Below are 13418 nucleotides of genomic sequence, written 5' to 3'. Positions count from 1 at the left end.
GGGCCCATGAACAAAGTGGCCATGGTGGCAGAGATGGAGGTTATGCATGGGCTTGACAGCATGGACTCCCACTCATGAAAGCTGACCTGGCTACAGCTGAGTGCCAGATTTCCCAACAGCAGAGACCAACACTGAGCTCCAGATATGGCAACCCCATGGTGATCAGCCTGCAACCTGGTGGCAGGTTGACTACATTGGACCACTTCCATCTTGGAGGGGACAGCGTTTTGTCCTTACAGGAATAGACACTTATTCTATTTGTGGATTTGCCTTTCCTGCACGTAATGCTTCTGCCAAAACTGCCATCCAGGGACTTACAGAATGCCTTATCCACCATCATGCTATTAAGCACAGCATTGCTTCTGACCAGGGAACTCACTTCAAAGCCAAAGAAGTGCAACAGTGGGCCCATGTTCATGGAATCCACTGGTCTTACCACGTTCCCCTCCAACCTGAAGCAGCTGGCTTGATAGAGCAATGGAATGGTCTTTTAAAGACACAGCTACAGCACCAATTAGGTGGTAATAGCCTGGAGGACTGGGGCAGGGTCCTTCAGAAGGCAGTGTATGCTTTGAATCAGCGTTCAATATATGGTACAGTTTCTCGTATAGCAAGGATTCACGGGTCCAGGAATCAAGGGGTGGAAGTAGGAATGATTCCACTCACCCTGGTGACCCACTAGGAAAATTTTTGCACTTTCGACTTTGCACTCTTCTGGCTTGGATATTTTGGTTCCAGAGGAGGGAGTGCTTCTGCCAGGAGACACAACAAACATTCTGTTTAACTAGAAGGTAAGACTTCCCCCTGGACACTTTGGGCTTCTGATGCCCCTAAGTAAGCAGGCTAAGAAAGTATAACAGTATTAGGAGGGGTGATTGATCCAGACTACCAGGGGGAAATTGGACTGGTTCTCCACAATGGAGTTAATGAAGATTATATCTGGAAGGCAGGAGATTCCGTAAGGTGACTTTTGGTGTTACCATGTACTGTGATTAAGGTCAATGGGAAACTGCAACAACCCAATCCAGACAGGACAACAAATTGCCCAGAGCCTTCAGGGATGGAAGTATGTGTCACTCCTCAAGGGAAAGAGTCAAGACCTGCGGAGGTGCTTGCTGATGGTGAAGGAAATACAGAATGGGTAGTAGAGAAAGGTAGTTACAAATACCAACTTAGACCATGTGACCAGTTGCAGAAATGTGGATTGTAATTGACATGAGTATTTTTGTCCTATTTGGTTAAGAATAGGCTTGTGCATGAATACACATATGTTAAGCAGATACTTGAGCTATTCTTTTTTGAATGTGTAATTGAAATAAGTGTTAAGTCATTAAATGTTGTAAACCTATATGATTATATTGGGTTATGAGACACTAAAGGACTAAGCATTCCTCAAAGACCTTATCACCAACTCTAAGATATATAATGTATTGGTCAATATAAGATGGGATAGTTATATCATGTTAGGTGAAATTATGACCTCAACATTGCTTTCATTTCAATATTAAGCATGACATAGAGAGATGCTATTGGGTGTCAAGTTGACAAGGGGTGGACTTGTGATGGCTAATTCTGAGTGTCAACTTGACTGGACCTGGGATAAACTGAAATGAAAGAGATCTTGATTGAATCATCTGAAGCTGGAAGACACACTGTAAAGGTGGGTGTTACCTTTTGATGGCAGCCCGTATAAAAGGCCAATGAAGAGGAGAGTGCCAGGCTCCTTGCTGCTTGCCTTCTCTCTTGCTGGTGAGCTCATCTTGCTGCTGTAGACTGAAGACTAGCTGATCTTTTAGAATTCATCAGACCTTCAGTGCCAGATTGGGACTACTGAGACATCCAGCCTTGTGGACTGAGCGACTATGGATTCTCAGCCTCTTCCGTGTGGTGCAGCCATTATTGGACTATTCGGACTCTATCCTGTGAGCTAAGCTGATAAATCTCTATACATATGTATTCATTCTACCAGTTCTCTTTCTTTGGAGAACCCTGACTAATACACTTTGCTTTTCAATTTTTCCACAACAGATCTAACAGTAATCCAATTGATATTCATGATTTTTTTCCCATCAATTACTAGGAAAGTTGAGAAAATTCCTCACTATGATGGTAGATTTACTATTTTTTTAAGTGCAAAAAAATTTGTTTAAATCTATTTAGGTACCTCAACATGTTTTTGATAAATTTGAAAAACTTTTTGCATTTAATTATTCTTTTTTTTTCATTTTTATATGTTTGAGTGTGGCTGTTAAGAGATCAGAGGACAATTTCTGGGAGTTGGTTCACTTCTTCCACCACATGGGTCCTGATGATTAACTTAAGTGTCAAGCTTGGCAGCAATTCCCTTTAACTGCTTAGACATCTTGTTTGTCCTGAATTAAAACATTTTAAATCATTGACTTTTGTTCCTCTTGATGGAGAGTGTGAAAGAGAGAGAGACAGAGAGACAGACAGACAGAGAGAGAGAGAGAGAGAGAGAGAGAGAGAGCCATTTAATTCACATGTTAATAAATATCCACCAACATATTTAGGGATTTATAAGAAGAATTTTTCCTATATAATTTTCAGCATGTCACACAGAATTACAAATATATATCCACCAAGTTGGCTTTTTAAAAAAATTTTTTATTGAATTTTTGTGTATTTCATACAGAACATCTCAATCAAACAATTATTTTTATACCCCAGTCCCCACTAGCACCTTCCCATACCCCCCCACCCCCCACCCCCACTGAAGTCCATATAATATGTCATCCATGTTAAGGCCCACTGTGTCAAGTCAGTGTCCTTGGACATTCACCAGTGCATGTCTAGGCACTGAGGTCTAGTCGGCCTGTCTAGAGTCCCTTGTTTTAAGAAGATCAGCTGCCTCTTCACTTAGCAGAAGTCAGTTGCCAATATTTCCACAGACAAGTTTGGGGTCTGCTGTTCCTTTCCCAAGATCTATACTAGGCTTTTGTCTGACAGAGTTTGCATGGACTTATGGATGCTGACACCATTGCCATAGAATCATATGAGCATGGTCCAAGGACCTTGTAGGACTCTGCTTCCATATGGTCCTGAACTTCCTCCCTGGCTCTTAAAATATTTCTGCCACCTCTTCCACAAAAGTCCCTGAGCCTTGGGTGGGTGAAGTTTAGTAAAGGAGTCCTGTCCAAGGACCAACATTCAGCAGACTCTTGATTTCTATGCTTTGGCCATTTGTGACCTTTTTGTTCCTGGCCCGCTGCTGAGAGGGAGCTTCATTAATGAGAACTTATTCATCAATGTCTTCTTCTTTACCCCTGTTATATGTTCCATAAGCCTTGGGTGTAGAGGTTGCATTGTAAATTTTTCACTTAGGCCAGGGAAATTCATAAACAATGTCCATATGCAACCAGTTGTGGTGCTTGGTAATAGTCTTTGGTACAAAATGAGTTTCTTTGATGAGTGGTGACTGACATATTTGTCTGTAAATATAAGAATACATATTTTGCATGTAGTAAGAAATCACATTAGTCTAGGGATGTAAGAGTCTTGGGGTTTTCTCTAAGATCTATGACCACACCAGGTATATGTATTTGGTTATGTTTACAGTACTACTAGAGTTCTCTCCCATTAAGTGGGCCTTCAGCACAATTAGGTATCTGTTGATTGCTCCCACGATAAAAGTGCCACTACTGCACCAATGTTGTATGCTTTGCTGGCCATTGATGTGGTTATTTGGTCTTTAAGCTGGTGTTGGACCATGATTGATTATTTTACTTGGCACTGTGAAAAGCTATGAAAGCTAGCCTTCATGTAAAGTGGTTTCAGATCAGTTGCAGCTCTATTGCTTCAAATTCTGTGTCCAAAGTATATTTTGTCTTCAGCAATAGGGTCTTACCTTCAAGTCCTGGGAGGCAATAAAGGGCTGTGGCAATAGCCTAAGTAATTTTGAGGGTCTCTTGGACCACCCTGGCCAACAACTCAAAGGAAGGTTTCTCTTATCTGTGCTGTTTCTTGTTACATAGCATTTAGCTGTACACGTAGACTCATCTAGAGATAATGTATGTGTAATTTTTCATTAGGTTTTGAACTAATATGATTCCCTTTGGCTTTGTAAAACTTTCTAGGCATTATTCTTCTCTCTCTCTCATAGTCTAACTCTTCCACCATAGTTTTCCCATTTAAAGTGCTGCCATTTTATCCATTTCCCCCTTGATAGTACCAATCTCTCATGGTCACACCTCTCTTGGGCTCCTCCTTTCCCCTTATCCTCAGGGTTCTCTGTATAACCATCCCTAAACCCTCCCATTTAAATATCCCCATTTTATGATAAAATGGACCATAGATTGCTAAGGGACTGTCTCCCTTAGTAACACCTGTCTCCTACTGTTTTTTCTCTCGGGTACTTGCTTTCACTTTAACTCCCTGCTTCCTTTTTATTATTCTGGTTCCTGCAGTTACATCTGCATACATACTCACATATGAGGATTGGGTGTTAAGATGCACATATGAGGAAGAACATATGTTGCTTCTTTTTCTGAGTCTGTGTTACTTCACTTAATTTAAGTTTCTAGTTCCATCCATTTACCTGCAAATTTCATAATTTCATCTTACTTTATTGCTGAGTAGAACTCCATTCAGTATTCACTCATCAGTTGAGGGTCATTTTGATTGATTCCATCTCTTAGCTATTGTGAAAAGAGCAACAAACATGGATGTACATGTGTCTCTGCAAAAGGATGAGTCCTTTGGGTATATTCCAAGAAGTGGTATAACTGGGTCAAATGGTAGGTTCATCTTTAGTTTTTTAAGAGGTCGCCACACTGCTTTCCATGGCAGTTGCACAAATTTGCAATCTCACATCAGTAGATTAGTGATCCCCTTTCTCCACAGCCTCTCCAACAGTTGATATCATTTGTTCCCTTGATCTTAGCCAGTCTGACTGTGGTAAGATGAAATCTTAAAGTGGTTTTAATTTGCATTTCCCTAATGACTATCAATGTTGAACACTTATTAAGATGCTTTTTATCCATGTTTATTTCTTCTTTTGAGAGATCTCTGTTCATACCCTTGAGCCATCTTTTAATTTGGTTACTTGCTTTCCTTTTTCTTTGATTTTTGAATTCTTTATGTATTCTGGATGTTAGTCTCTGTCTGATATGTCGTGGGTAAAGATTTTCTTCCACTCTGTAGGGTTTCTCTTCACTTTCTTTGTTATTTTTTTTGATATACAGAAGCTTTTTAGTTTAATGAGGTCCCACTTGTTATTTCTTAATTCCTGAGCAATTGATGTCCAGTTTAGAAAATCCTATACTACACTGGTATCTTGTTAGTTATTGCCATTGTTTTCTTCTAATAGATTCAGAGTTTCAGGTTTCACATTGAGGTCTTTGATCTATTTGGAGTTAACTTTTGTGCAAGGTGAAGATAAAGGTCTAGATTCATTTTTATACAGGTAAAGATCCAGTTTTGTCAGTACCATTTGCTGAACATGCTGCCTTTTCCTCCAGTGAATGTTCTTGGCCCCTTTGTCTAATATCAGGTGACTGAAATTTTGTGTACTCATATTTGGGTCTTCAATTTTGTTCCATTGATCTATGTGTCTTTTTTTGTGCCAGTACCATGTCATTTTTATAACTATAGCTCTGTAATATAGCTTGACATCTGATGTAGTAATCCCCTCAGTGTTGTTCTTTGTGCTTCGGTTGCTTTGGCTATTTGAGGTCCTTTGTGTTTTAGGATTTTTTTCTAATTCTGTGAAGAATGTCATGATAATTTTGATTGACATTGCACTGAATCTAAAAATGACTTTTTGTAGATGGTCATTTTCACAATATTAATTCTTCCAATACATGAGTATGAGAGATCCTTCCACCTTCTGGTATCTTCCTCAATCTCTTTCTTTAAAGATTTAAGATACTCATTGTAGCGATCTTTAATTTCTTTAGCCAGGTTTATTCCAAGATATATTATTTTTTTAAGTTTATTGTGAATGGGGGGGTGTATTCTATGTACTCTTTCTTCAGTTGCTTGTTGTTAGTGCATAGAAAAGCTATTGATTTTTGTAGATTGACTTTATAACATGACACTTAACTGAAAGTGTTAATCAATTCTAGTTTTCTGGTAAAATTTTTCTCATCTCTTAGATATATCATATCATCTGCAAAAAAGAGGTAATTTGACCTTGTTTTTTCCAATGAATACTCCTTTAATGTCCTTCTCTTGTCTTATTGCTTTAGCAAGAGTTTCAACCACTACAGTAAAAAGGAGTGAAGATAGTGGGCAGCCTTGTCTCATTCCTGATTTTAATGTGAATGTTTCCAATTTTTCTCTATTAAGAATGATGTTGGCTGTGGGTCAGTTGTATATAGTTTTAATTATGCTAAGTTCCCTCCAGCCCAATTCCCTCTAGGACTTTGAACATAAATGCATGTTCTATTTTGTCAAAAGCCTTCTCTTGAGATGAGCATGTGGTTTTGTCTTTGTGTCCATTTATATGATTTATGATGTTTATTGGCTTGCGTATATTGAATGATTCTTGCATCCCTGGAATAAAGTCAACTTGATCATGGTGCATGACCTTTTTAATGTGTGTCTCTATGTGGTTTGCAAGTACTTTTTTGAGAATTTTTGTATCTATGTTCATTAAAATACGGGTCTATAGTTTTCATTTTTGGTCATATCTTTACCTGGTCTTGGTATTAGAATGATGTTGGTTTGACAGAAGGAATTTGAAAGTTCTCCCTCTGTTTCTATCTTTTCAAATAAGTTAAGTATGATTGGATATAGATCTTCTTTAAATGTCTGGTATAATTCTGCTGTGAATCCATCTGAGCCTGGGCTTTTATTATTTGGGAGTTTTTGTATTACTGTTCCAATTTCCTTCTGTGTTCTGGGTCTGTTTAAGCTGTTCATCTCTTCTTGGTTTAGTTTTGGTGATTTCCATGATTTTAGATACTTATCCACTTCTTTTAGGTTTTCAAATTTATTAGCATATAGATTTTTAATAAAGTATTCCCTTATAATGTTCTGGATCTTTTTAGTATCTGTTGTGATGTTTCCCCTTTCACCTCTTATTCTGTTGATTTGGAGGTTCTCTTTCTTTCTTTTGGTTAACTGGACTAAGGGTCTACCTATCTTGTTTATCTTTTCAAAGAACCAGCTCTTAGATTCCTTGATTCTTTGTATTGTTTTCTTTGTTTCTATTTCAGAACTTCTGCTCTGATTTTTGTTATTTCTTCTTGTCTGTTTGGTTTGGGTTTCATTTGTTGTTGCTTTTCAAGTGTCTTGAGTTTCAATGTTAAGTAATTTTTTTTGCATTCTTTCTGTTTTTTTAATGTAGGCACTTAGAGCTATAAACTTCCCTCTTAAGGCTGTATTTAAAGTGTTCAAGAGTTTTTGTTGTGTTGTATTGTCCTTTCCATTTAGTTCCAGGAATACTTTCATTTCTTTCTTAAATTCATCATTCAGGAGTGTGTTGTTTAATCTCCATGAGTTGATGTAGTTACTTGAGTTTCTTCTGGTATAGATTTTAAGCACTTTTGTACTGTTGTCTGATAGAACACATGGAATTATTAAAAAAAATTTTTGGTATTTGTTGAGGTTTGTTTTGTGCCCCAGTAAGTGGTTGATTTAGGAGTAAGTCCCTTGTGGTGCTAAATAGAAAGCATTTTCTTTGTTGTTTGGGTAGAATATTCGGTAGATGTCTGTTTGGTCCTTTTGATGTATGGTTGTTTAATTTAGTTGTCTGTTTATTCTTTGTCCTTTTGACCTCTCTAATGGAGACAGTGGAGTATTGATGTCCCCTATTGTTAGTGAGTTTGAATTAATCTGTCTCTTATTGTCCTGTAGAGTCATTTTCATGAAGTTGGGTGCACCAGAGTTTGGTGCGTATATGTTCATGATTATAATATCTTCTTGGTCAATTTTTCCTTTAGTCAGAATGAAGTGATCTTCTTAATCTCTTCTTATTAGTTTTACTTTGAAGTCTACTTTGTCAGATATTAGAATGCAACTCCTGATTTTTTCTTAGTACCATTTGCTTGGAATATTATTTTTCCATCCTTTCACCTTAAGGTAGTGCCTGTCCTTGAAGGTGAGGTGGGTTTATTGAAGACAACAAAAGAAGGATTTTGTTTCTTGACTCATTCAATGAGCCTGTGTCTTTTTGTTGGTGAGTTCAGTCCATTGATATTTAATGTTATTATTGAAAGATATGTATTGATTCCTGTTATTTTGATTTCTATTTGCATTCTTGGCCTAATTGTGCATTTCCACAGTTACATCTTCATTTAGTTTCTTTCTATTACCCTTTGGGTATAGTTGCTCCTTTCCTCAGCTCTTTGTACTGCTTCAATAATTCTCTGAAGGGCTAGTTTTGTGGACATGAATTCTTTCAACCTATTTATGTCATGTAATATTTTTATTTCCCCTTCAACTATAATAGACATCTTTGCTAGATGAAGTATTCTGGTTTAGCATGTGTGATTGTTTAGATCTGGGAATATTTTGGTCCAGGCTCTTTAGGCTTTCATAGTTTGTGCTGAAAATTCAGCTGAAATTCTGATGGGCAGAATTGGCAGGTTGGGGATTGGGACACCCAAGGAAGAAGTGTGGTCTCAGGTGTGCAAAGGCAAGTTGGGGATAGGGGCAGGCTATGAAAGGATCCAGTACACAGTGGGTGGATCTAGGCCAGGAGGGTAGTCCAGGAGTCTGGGGTGCCAAGAGCAGAGGCTTCTGTTTTTGTACTACAGTCATTCCATGTTGACAGCACTTTGACTGTGCTTAGGAAAAGGACTCTAGTGCTTGCCTTGAAGGTCTGTGGTGTCAAAGCCCTTCTGAATTTCTTTCTGAAAATGTCTTCATATTGTTTTTGTGTGGGTATTTCTGTTGATATAACTGAGATATTTTTTAAGTTTTCCTCTCTCATAATCTATCTTATAATCACTATTAAGCTTTTTGAAGCTTTTTCCCCAACTGTCTGCTAACATTGCTCCTGTGTGTGAGCAGCAAGATGTTAGGATATTTCTCCATCTTTGAATGTAATCTGTCTTTTGACTTTGGACGCCTTTGAAAGCTGAGTTGTTCTCCAAGATCTCCATGCTCATCTGCTGTTCTTAGGCAAAGCCTTCTTTTCAATTACCCTGCTCATAACTATTCCTAGAGATTGGTTGTTGTTTCTAACAACTTCTTCTTCTTCTTCTTCTTCTTCTTCTTCTTCTTCTTCTTCTTCTTCTTCTTCTTCTTCTTCTTCTTCTTCTTCTCCTCCTCCTCCTCCTCCTCCTCCTTTCTCCTCCTCCTCCTTCCTCTCTCTCTCTCTCTTTCTCTCTCTCTCCCCCCCTCTCCCCTTTACTCAGGCATATTGGTTAGATGCATTTTATCACTTTGCATTTTTCTTGATATATTAGAATTAGTTTTATATCTCTCTGCCATGTACTCTGTATTTTTTCATTTTTAATCTTCAAACACACTAAACTTATATTAAGCTATGTCTAGTCAGTTTAACATTACCCAATTAGTATCACATTCATATGATTTTCTTAATTTCTTTGCAATATGTTCCTGTTTTTATATCTCAGATCTATGTTTTTGTGGTGATTCTAACGCATGATGTTTCTATGGGCCTCATTCTGCTGTTGGAAAGCCTTCAGTAATACTGAACCTTTTCTCATGTGTTTTGTGATTTGTGATTATGGTTTTTCAGTCACAGAACTTTCCTGTGGCCGTTCTTTGTTCCCTGGGTTGAAATTGAGTTTCTTCAGGGAATGTTTGTTTTTGCCTCTATTAGGTAAGGAGAGGAGTTACTTCCCCTACTTTAAATTATATTTTGGCTTTCAGGTGTTTTAAATCCACCCTGTTTTATAAAGTTATGTTATAACCTGCAATACCATTTGTTTTTATGTGCTTTTAAGGATTTTATTTGGTCTCTGTCAGGGGCAATATTTCTTATAGATCATCTGATGAGGGCAAGGGGGATTACTTTTCTATTTTCCTTTTGCATGATTGTGTTCTTTAGGATATTTTCTATACTGGAACCTAAGAATCTTATTTTCTTTCTTCATGTTTTGTCAGAACAGCAAGAAAATAATCTTTGAGTTCAGTGTAGAAAGAAAAATTTTCATCTGCTACTAGACACAAGCAATAGTCAGCAAGGGATTTTTTTTCAGAGTGAAATGAAAATCAACTTTGTTTTTCAAATCACAATCCACAAGAATTTTTTAACCAAATTTCAACTACAGTAGTGGAGTATAGATATAGAAATAGAAATGTGATTTCTGAAGGGAAATTCTTGATGCCCTTATTAGTCCTCTGTACACTACTCAAGTTCACTGCTGAGTTTGACTTGTTGAGAATTTATTTGACCTGTCCATCTCTATTCCTTTAAGGTTTTCCTTCATTCCTAGAAGTAACTAAAAGAGAAATGACAAAAACTATTTCTTTATAATATATGCACTTCTATTACTTTATAGTAGCATATCAACCCAGTAGGCACACACATAAGCACATTCATGCACAGATATACACATACATACACATAGACACATAAACATACATACATATACACGGATACATACATGAATACACTTGCATATACACATGCACCACATGTACACAGTATCACTAACATTGCTCTCTATATATTGAGTTAGCATTCACTATTAGTCATAACTGTTTCCAACTATGCTATGAAATATTAAAATAATTAAATAGAGATGGAATATACTGGTAGGATTACAAAATGCTAACATAATGTGATTCATTTTTTCCATATATCCATTTTAATCATTATCAATACATGGAAGTATTGAACAAAGTAGAATCACATTTTTGTGCTCATTTTAGAATTTAATTTAAGGTAATAGAAAATGCAGACTTTTTTTTGTTTTTTTTGAGACAGGGTCTCCCTGTAGCCCCAGCTCTCATGGAACACACTATGTAGACCAGGCTGGCCTTGAACTCAGAGATCTGCCTGCCTCTGCCTCCCTAGTGCTGGGATTAAAGGCGTGCACCACCATGCCCAGCAGAAAATGCAGACTTTTAAAAATTCTGTGTGTAATGGTAGAGAGAGAATATTGGTATAAGCACATACCATTACAAGATAACCCTGGACATGAAAACAGAGGAAAAAAAACAGCCTTCTGTTCTCTCTTGAAAGAAGTAAATTAATCATATCCATGGACAGAATCTCAGAGGTCGTAAGTTAATTTCCTCAAATTTAGGAATCCATGAAGGAGCACCATTTCCGAAAACAAAGAGGATACTACATTCTCATCTAGTCAGAAAAGAATTTAAATACATTATCCTACTTCAGTTAGGTTTAAGATAACTTAGAAAACTTATCTTAGAAACTTTATCTTATCATTAGGAATAGTATTCACTATTCATCTAATTTTTATTTTAGTTGCTGTGATTACATACTTCAAATAAACAATTCATGAGTGGTAAGATTTATTTTGTACCCATTTCAGAGAGCTTGATGATCAAGAAACACTCACCTCATGCTTAGCAACTCATCAAATAGTGAAAACAGGAATCAAAGACCAACCCAAGGTAAGATATGGCCCTTCCCAACATGCCCCCAGTGAACGACTTCCTCCTAAAAGTCCCACCTAATACCAAAAAGCCCTTCTCCATAATACTGACATATTATGAGACTATCAATGGATAAATATATTCATTAGACCAGAGGCCTCATGATATAATAATCCACTGGAAAGGCCATCACAGACACACTCAGAAAGCTTTGTGTACTTCAGAGTTTCCTAATCAAAGTAAGTTGACCATTACAGTTAATCATCATGGTGTTATAATTCTGAAATGCAAGAATGAAAGGTTAATCTACAGAATGTACATTTTTGAAATACATGTTTTTCCTTATGCATTTATGCAATTTCTTCATTAAAGCATTCAATCTCATGAAATAGAAATATTCATATTACTTTACGTGCATATGTGTGCAACATATAAGTAGCTATATATTGAACATTTAAGGAAGAATAAGAACTGTAGTGAAGCCAAAGTATTTTGAACCAATAAAATGAAAACTAGAAACATTAAGTTTATGATTGTCTGTGACAATAGCTCAGCAGTTATCATCTTTTAAAATGTTATTGCATGTTATTCAGGAACAGAATTGAATAGAACTCAAATACATGTTTATTCATAAGTTTGCTGAGAAATTCTCTGTTTAGTAAAAGGCTACTGAGCCCAAATTAGTCATTTGTCTAAGTACTAAAATTCCTAATTCTTCTACAATGTCTTTTACCACATTTGCTGGTATAATTGCTGGCTATTTGTCCTCAAGTACAGGTTCAACTTCATGGACTACTGCTTCACAGTTCCTTGTGACAGCTACAGACCTTCGGTGATCTCAGAAACAATTCATAATTGACAAGTTGAATACATATGTGTGGTCTGGCTCTTAAGAGTCTGTGTCTCAGTTTCTCTAGAGCTGAGTTCCCTTCCTAAGGCCTTCGGGTATCTCTATTCACTCTATCTCTCCCATGAAAAGTATCTACTTTTCTAGTTTTATTGACCCAATGATGTCAGCTCCATTGTTGACCCTTAACTCATTTAGTAGAGTAAAACATACACTTCTACCTTACTAGTCTGTCTTCTGTGGCCTTATAAGTGCTGTAGAATTCTCAGAGGTTACCAATAGTCCAATATGAGACCTGTGAACTGATCCCCTTTGGCAGTGCTGAGATGGGTTCTTAAGGGCAGCAGTTCTAGAATGACCACTTTTGTCTGATCCATTGTGACAACAAATCACCCACAATTCCAAGGGCTGATTTGTTTCGAGTGCTCCATATGTATTTGTTGAGGATATTCTCCACCTGTATTCATGCTAAACATACCCTCTACTTTCAAAGATCTCAAACTATATTATATTATGTTGTTATGTAATGAGTGAATTTAAGAACAAAAAATACCTGTGTCTTAGACTTAAACTTACACATTTTAATTTCATATAGCTGAGGGATATGCATAGGAACTGTAGGAAACAATGACTCCATTGAATCTAAAACTTATCCATATATATGGATATATATGGGTATATGGATATAATACATATATTATATGATATATATATCATATTATATATATATATATACCTGCAAAGCATTAATGTCAGACAAATATACAAGGCAGTTTATTGATGGTAATGTGGAAGCTCTCAAGCCTGATGACTGCCCCCAAATTACTCTTGCACATTTCCTTTATTGGTGGTTAGGGTGAACTGTCTTTCCTGCTTCAGTGATGCTTCTGTAAACTCACTGCACAGCAGTGGAGGAAAAACAAAACAGCTTGGTCTCCAGGGTCTGACGTTGTTGACTGGGTGAACTGTGAAAAATTGCTTAAGGTTGAAAACTTCAATTCCTTCTCTACAATGTGTGTTATAATTGTATTTACCTCTTCAAGATGTTACAGGGGTTAAGTGTAACAATGTA

This window comes from Nannospalax galili, unplaced genomic scaffold (genome assembly GCF_000622305.1).
Source record: "Nannospalax galili isolate Female #2095 unplaced genomic scaffold, S.galili_v1.0 scaffold207, whole genome shotgun sequence".
Classification (NCBI taxonomy): Eukaryota; Metazoa; Chordata; class Mammalia; order Rodentia; family Spalacidae; genus Nannospalax; species Nannospalax galili.
The sequence above is the reverse complement of the archived record's forward strand: the minus strand, read 5'-3'. Positions refer to the sequence as shown.